Source organism: Portunus trituberculatus, chromosome 38 (genome assembly GCF_017591435.1).
Source record: "Portunus trituberculatus isolate SZX2019 chromosome 38, ASM1759143v1, whole genome shotgun sequence".
Taxonomy (NCBI): Eukaryota; Metazoa; Arthropoda; class Malacostraca; order Decapoda; family Portunidae; genus Portunus; species Portunus trituberculatus.
The window spans coordinates 5540982-5548481 of record NC_059292.1 but is presented as its reverse complement, the minus strand read 5'-3'; the positions used below and the strand labels follow the sequence as shown (position 1 = coordinate 5548481).

At 42.5% G+C, this 7500-nt stretch overlaps 1 protein-coding gene and 1 long non-coding RNA gene across 5 annotated transcripts in view; both read left to right on the top strand.

The window, feature by feature from the left end:
- LOC123514644 (leucine-rich repeats and immunoglobulin-like domains protein 1) overlaps positions 1-1092 on the top strand; it is a 486618-nt gene extending 485526 nt beyond the window's left edge. For all 4 annotated transcript variants that reach the window (XM_045272650.1, XM_045272648.1, XM_045272649.1 and 1 more), the window contains one exon: positions 1-1092. This exon is cut by the window's left edge and continues 586 nt beyond it. The gene's annotated coding sequence lies outside the window, so the exon portion shown is untranslated.
- Positions 1093-1961: 869 nt separating this feature from the next.
- LOC123514945 overlaps positions 1962-7500 on the top strand; it is a 5692-nt gene continuing 153 nt past the window's right edge. Inside the window, exons 1-3 of the long non-coding RNA XR_006677720.1 lie at positions 1962-5897; positions 6884-7011; positions 7200-7500. The exon at positions 7200-7500 is cut by the window's right edge and continues 153 nt beyond it. This is a non-coding gene — a long non-coding RNA (uncharacterized LOC123514945). The remainder of the gene's footprint in view (positions 5898-6883; positions 7012-7199) is intronic.

The window sequence follows — 7500 nt, the reverse complement described above, 5'->3', positions numbered from 1 at the left end:
AGTTTTATTACACTACTACTTTTTATTACTACTACTTTTGCTACGGGCAGCTTTTTCTACTTATACTACTTACATATTCTTTTACAGCATCAACAAAAACAACATCAATAACCACTATTACTACTACAATTTCTACTACTACTGTTACTACTACTACTTCTACTACTACTACCACTACTAACACTGTTACATCTACTACAAGATAGTAATAATAAGAAGAATGAGTGATAATAACCAACCACGTATCTATTATATACGTTCTTTCCTTCATTATTATGCATTTGTTTCATTAGAGATATAATCAGGTGGAGGAAGGGTTGGCCCCAGCGCTGCCTGACCCCTTCTCTCCCTCCCCCTCGTGCTTGCCTCGGCTGCGGGCTCCCCCTCCCCCTCCCGCCTGACAGGTGCGGCAAGGTGTGTGGCGCAGCGTCGGCCTTACCTTGCCTCGCCAAACGCCGCGCCGCCACACCTACGCCGGAAAAAACTGACCAATAGCTAATAAGATTCTAGTTCTTGTCACAGGTAACTTAAGTAACGCACACAGGTAATATCACTCCCGCCCTCCCCCCCCAAAAAAAAACGGCCTACTCCTATTCCTACCCCCTCTCTCTCTCTCTCTCTCTCTCTCTCTCTCTCTCTCTCTCTCTCTCTCTCTCTCTCTCTCTCTCTCTCTCTCTCTCTCTCTCTCCTATCCCAACTAAACCCATCCTTTCCCATCCTCTCCACACACACACACACACACACACACACACACACACACACACACACACACACACACACACACACACACACACAAGTTGGCGGGTTATTACAATCCAAGGTGACGGGCACCCTGAATAGTTAGTTATTGAATTATCTAATTAAGAATACTTGCTCTCAAATTCTAGAAAATCAAACAAAAATATATGTATATTATGCACGATATTTTTTCAACACACACACACACACACACACACACACACACACACACACACACACACACACACACACACACACACACACACACACATTTCTGAAGAGAATGATTTCCATTAGTATAAGTCAGTTGTTGCAATTTTTTATTGAGAATTTGTTAAAAAGAAATGTTTTATACAAAAGTTGGATTGTAAAGGGTTGCCAAAAATGAGTACGAGTATGGTGCACCCATATACTAGAACTCTTACCATATCCTCCTCCTCCTCCTCCTCCTCCTCCTCCTCCTCCTCCTCCTCCTCCTCCTGCCCCTGCCCTGCATGAAGCACATCCTAACGGAGCACAAGCGAGGTGCGGGCGGTTACCTCAGCAGTACCACCCGCGGCGTCACGAGTCACGACCACACGTTCACGCCTTCCCCGCACGCCTCCCTCCTCACTCTCATGACGGCTCAAGTCCAGAGTGTTGTCATGCAACAAGGATACAGTCGGTACATTGTCGTGGCGCCTTACTCATCATCGGCAGCCACGCACTTCCCGCCACGACCGCCACGGCCGCCGCGCAGGACGGTCGTGCTCCTCACCGTTATTAGGATTCGTAACTTGAAATTACGTCAAGATAATGATATTCTCTTTCACTTTCTCTAAAAACCATGAATTATCATATCATATTGTTGAACTTTTTATTTCATATGAGTATATATATATATATATATATATATATATATATATATATATATATATATATATATATATATATATATATATATATGTTGAGATACTGCGAACTGTTGTTGCATGTTGAAGGTTTACTGTTAGGATGACCTGATTTACGTTCTCTGAAAAAATAACTGATATATATATATATATATATATATATATATATATATATATATATATATATATATATATATATATATATATATATATATATATATATATATATATATATATATATATATATATATATATATATATATATATATATATATATATATATATATATATATATATATATATATATATATATATATATATATATATATATATATATATATATATATAATCGGGAAGAGTGTCCCAAACTTGAGGTGAATATTTCGTTTGTTCTGAGGTTTGAGCGAGTAGGAAAGCGTCCCTCGGGTACTGAGCTGCTGGGCTGCTGGGCTGCCAGGCTCACACACCGCACCACTCCTCCACACTCTGGGGAGACGTTGTATTCAACATTCTCTCTTTTAGCACATTTTTCATAAGTAAGATCGCCATTGTTGTCCACTAATGCTGCGAGTGTGGTGAGCTGCCGCGCTTCACACGCCGCGCACACCACCGCTGGTGGAGAGCGCCTCGCAGCGTCCAGGGAGACGCGGCGCAGCTCACTTGATCACTTAGAGACTTGAATTTCTTTATATGGAAGTTAATTATGGTTAGAATAAGCCAAATATTCACGTCTTGAAGTTTGACACACGTACGATGGCTGGGACACGCGTGTGGTGCATTGGGAATGGCGGTAACTGGTCCACTCACGAGGCAGGAGCCAATATTTGGTGTCCCAGTTTGTTGCATTCCGCGACTCACTCATTTCCAAAATGAAGTTCGTGTTGAAAATACATAATGTTAGATTTTTTTAAGATTATAAAATTTTATGGTTTACATATCTAAAATATTTTCGGGTGCGTGGTGCCAGTATTAGCGGGGCGGTCCGCGGGGCGGTGCGCGCGTGGTGCTGCGCTGCGGGCCGCTGTCCCTGGGTGGAAGGTTAGCAGGCTGATGGTGCGTCTTGCCATTTCTTTGGGTGAGTGAGGCTTTAACAATACTGTAAATACTACTAAGTGACGAGACACGTGTGCGTTAGACACGGGCCGCCACGTACAGTCCCAGATGCCAAGATTTAATTACTCGGGTCGTAGCCGAGAGTTTTAGGCCTTATTAATAATTACCTTTATGGGATCTAGGGTTACCTGTATTCTACCTTTTGGAGTCACTGATGCAAGACCATACACCTACAGACGTGATAAATTCCAGTCTGCTTGTGTCACTCTGAGTGCAGTACATAGTACACTACTTAGACCATCATCTGCTTACTAAAGCTTCTCCATCACAGCTGCGGCGTTTCATTTGTTCGAGTTATGTTTTCGTAAAGTTTCCGATACATATTTTTCTTCCAGATATTGATATAAAGTAGTAGTGTGGAATGTGTGTGTTTTGGTGGCTACTGATGTCTGGGTCTCGGTCGTGTTCCTCAATGCCCTGTCAGGAAAAGGGCCTCCGTGGGTCACGTTCACTGCGGTAGTGATTGGGCGCCGCGCACTGCCAGGTTCAGGTTCTGTGCTCGCTATCACAAAGAAATTTTCATGGATCTAAGCAATACATGATCACTACCCGCGCCTAAAATGCATTTGCCTGTTGGGTTGCTATGTGTGTTCATACATTTGTATCAAATATGTTACGTGGTTGTTAAATGCTTCGAGCCAACATGGTGCTTCGACTTGTGTTGCGAACCATAGTGTAGTTCATCCCAGTTTACTGTCAAGTCTTACTGCTGTGGAGTGTCATTTTTCAATGCATTTCGTGTGAATACAAGCTTGGGTAACAGGAGGAAGTGTGTGGCATTGAGGGAATGGCAGAAACGCAGATGTCAGTGTTTGCCAATAATTTCTTTACATCCTTTTACTTGGATGAACCAAAACCGTTGTGTGTGTGCGAGGAAGAGCAACTGAGTTACTTGCTGTTGAAGTGTTCTCTGCATATTTGCCGTGTGGTTGTTCAGCGTGTTGGTAGAAATGTAACAATTTCCGCCTAGTCGCTTTAGATGCCATTCTTATGTACAGTTTCAGATGCTTTCCAAAATATTATCCTAGTTGAAGTAAATTTATGTAGTCTGTGTAGGGAATCGAGTTAGTTGAATATATTAGAAAAAAAACAACAACATATTATTGCTAGAAATGGTGGTGGTAGGTCTTGGCCGAAAAAAAAGTAATATTTTATGAATTATGTATAAAGATAAAACTTGAATCAAATGAATACTTGCGATTGGATTTATGAAACTTTTATTTTGTGTGCTTGTGCGTGTGTGTGTATAAAAATAGGATAAGGTAGCATGCCAGTCACTGTGTTCTCCATGTTGTTTGCTCTGGCTGTACACTCCTTCCTAACATCACACAGACAAGCCCGCACACCCGATCCTCTTCCTGCACCCCTGTCCTCCCCAACACCCTCCCCTCACACTGGCTCCCTACAACAAACCAATCCACCTTCATCTGCTCCCTAAGCCTCACATTTCGTAAACATGTTGGTTTCCCAGAGTGATTTTTTTTTTATACATATCTACAAAATTTGATTCAGTCTTAATCATAAAATTACATTCTAGCTTTATAAACAGTAATATATAAGTAGAAATTAGTGAATTGTTTCAAGGGTGTTTATTATTATTATTATATATTCGTAATTTGAGATAATATCTGGGTACAGTTCGAGGCGCCTTTCAAATCCTCTCTTCTCTCTTGGACACTCATCTTTGGGCATGCCAAACCCACCTTGTAAGGACCCACATGTTATGAGATGCTGCCGTTGGCTTTGACTGTAGTGTGTGCAAGTTGTGTAATACAGTTTAAAGAGAAATAAGAAAGCCTTATCAACAGTGACAGCGGTGTGGCACTGAACCAAGAGTCCGTTCACACATTCTCACCAGCATGATAGGGGCGTCTCAGTGTCTCACTCCAGAGAACTCATTTTTTTCTCCCTTGTTCAATATAAACCAAAAAAAATTCAATAAAAAGACAATTTCCTGGAGTCTGTCTGTACTTCTGTCAGTGTGGCATTAGATTGTCTCTTTATAGCTTAGAAACTCCTGTGTCCCATCCTGCCAGCCCCGCAATCCTTTATGATATATTTTTGTAATCCTCTGTCAAGGTATCTGGCCGCCACCCCATTGTAGGGCTGGCAGGAAGGCAGGTGGTGGCTGCTCTGGGGTCACCAGCGTGCTAACAGTTGCCATGCTGATTCTGTGGTTGTATGAGGCGAAAGACTGTTATTGGTATGTGGACTCTGTTACATGGACCAGGTATAGCAACAGTTACCATATGAAAGCTGATAACCAAGACAAGGACAGCTACTAACCTGCCGGTTGGGTTGTGTCCTTTACACGACTCCAAGTCAGTCACCAAGTTTTCAATTACTAATATGTTTTATAAGCCACCTCAGGCTAGTTTTTGTTGTCAGTTGATACCTGTGAAGAAATTGATGGATGAAACCAATAAAAAATTAAACAATTCCGATTATATCATTTCCTATGGCCAACTTTTCAAGAGATAAGACACAGCGATCCAGAGCCTGTATGGAGAGAACTTTGCCATGAAGCGTACCACAAATGAGGAAAGCCAGGTTTGGTCATTTATGCAGAGGCTGTGGCTGAGGGAGGAACTTTGGCACCAGCTGGCAAGAAGGTGGGAATATGACAAATATGACAGGATCAGCGAGCGTCCTGTTTGATGAAAACGGGACAGACAGGATCAGGCAAGACTGGCTACATGAAGAGGTAGTTATAGGGAGTGTGTGCCAGGCAGTACCCTGACGGTCACATTGCTCCTGAGTCCTCGTGTGGGTAATATAAGTTCGTATGTAGGTGTGTAGTTCATGTAGGATTGAGAATACATAGATTCATGAATGACTTATTGCCAATGGCTTAACCAGTGTGTATTTCAATCCCTCGTGGTTCGTTCACTGTATCATGAAACTTTAGTTCTGAGGTGAGACTGGCAGTTCTACACGCACCAGACAAGCGGCCTGTCCAGTGTCCTCTAACTCTCTCTCTTCCTTCTCGTCATTGTTCAGTAGTGTGTGTGTAATGTGTAGCTGCTGCCACCGCATTCCGCCGCGCCTTGCCTACCTGAGTGACCTGAAAGACAACGGGCAGTGGTGAATTGCAGCCACCACTATCACAGCCACCACCATCACCAAAATCACCACTACCACGTCACACGCCGCCTGGTGAGTTGACAGTCATTCGCCTCTCAGCTGATTCTTCAAAATTATCTCTTCTAACAAACCACTTTGATTTGATGTACATCCTTCACGACCCACTACGTCTGTTGTATTATTGCACCTGTGATGTAGAAACTGATTGACACACACACACACACACACACACACACACACACACACAGAGCTAATGCCTCTAAAGACACCACGTACGGACTGGTACCGTCTGTGTGATTCCTACCATGGTGAGAGCAATTAATCAATAGAGTTTCCTGTAGTCTACCTAGTGTTAAGCTTTCGTCATACCCCAGTGTATATTATCAGTATGTATGTAGTGCAATGTTGATAAACCGCTTATTATTATTATTATTATTATCATCGTCATTATTATTATCATTATTATTATTGTTATTATTATTATAGTCATTTTTATCGTTGCACACATCATTGACACACGTAATGATAACAATAATGAAACAACAATACTAATAACAATAACTGCTCCTCCTCCTCCTCCTCCTCCTCCTCCTCCTCCTCCTCCTCCTCCTCCTCCTCCTCCTCCTCCTCCTCCTCCACCTCCTCCTCCTCCTCCTCCTCCTCCTCCTCCTCCTCCTCCTCCTCCTCCTCCTCCACCTCCTCCTCCTCCTACTCCACCTCCTCCTCCTACTCCACCTCCTCCTCCTACTCCTCCTCCTCCTCCTCCTCCTCCTCCTCCTCCTCCTCCTCCTCCTCCTCCTCCTCCTTCTCCTCCTCCTCCTCTTCTCCTTCTCCTCCTCCTCCTCCTCCTCCTCCTCCTCCTCCTCCTCCTCCTCCTCCTCCTCCTACTACTACTACTACTACTACTACTACCACCAATACTACTACTACCACCACCAATACTACTACTACTACTACCTACTACTACTACTACTACTACTACTTCACACACTATCCTCCTCCTCCTTTGTACTTCAGTTTTCTTCTGAGGCATTTCCTGACTTTTTTTTCTCCGGCAGGCTTTTGGACGTTCGGCAACACACACAGCTTAAGAGACCTGCTGGAAGTGCAAGACAGAGACGGTTGAGAATGGACTATACTAAAACCTTCACAGCATGATTGGTTCAAGATTTCTTTTTCGTGGAAGGTGTAGACAGTGATTAATTGCATGTAGTTTGAACCATAGGATTGATTATATGGCATTATATTCATAGATTTCATGACCTGACATTGTGGTTCCGTGTGTGTGTGTACTAATTCATTTAACTCCTTCAGTACCATGACGCCTTTTCGTATTTATTTTGCTTAATATTTGGTGGTTTTATACACCTTCAGAAACTTATGTGGGGATTGAAATAGTGAAGACTGTGGCTATTGATCTCCTGACCTCTATAGATCCGCCCTAATGTGAAAAAATCGTCTAATCGTACACTAATCTCAAGGTAAAAATGTGTCCCAGTACTTTAGGGATTAATTTCACGTGCACATTTATCTAGCCACAAGAAATAAAAGTTCATGAAATTTAGAGTATACAAAAGTTACTTATTAGAGATCTTGCATTGTGAAGATTTGCTGAAAGTTCTTATCTTGGCCTTTGTTTATCATTATTATTTAGTTCAGTCAGTGTTAGTCAGCA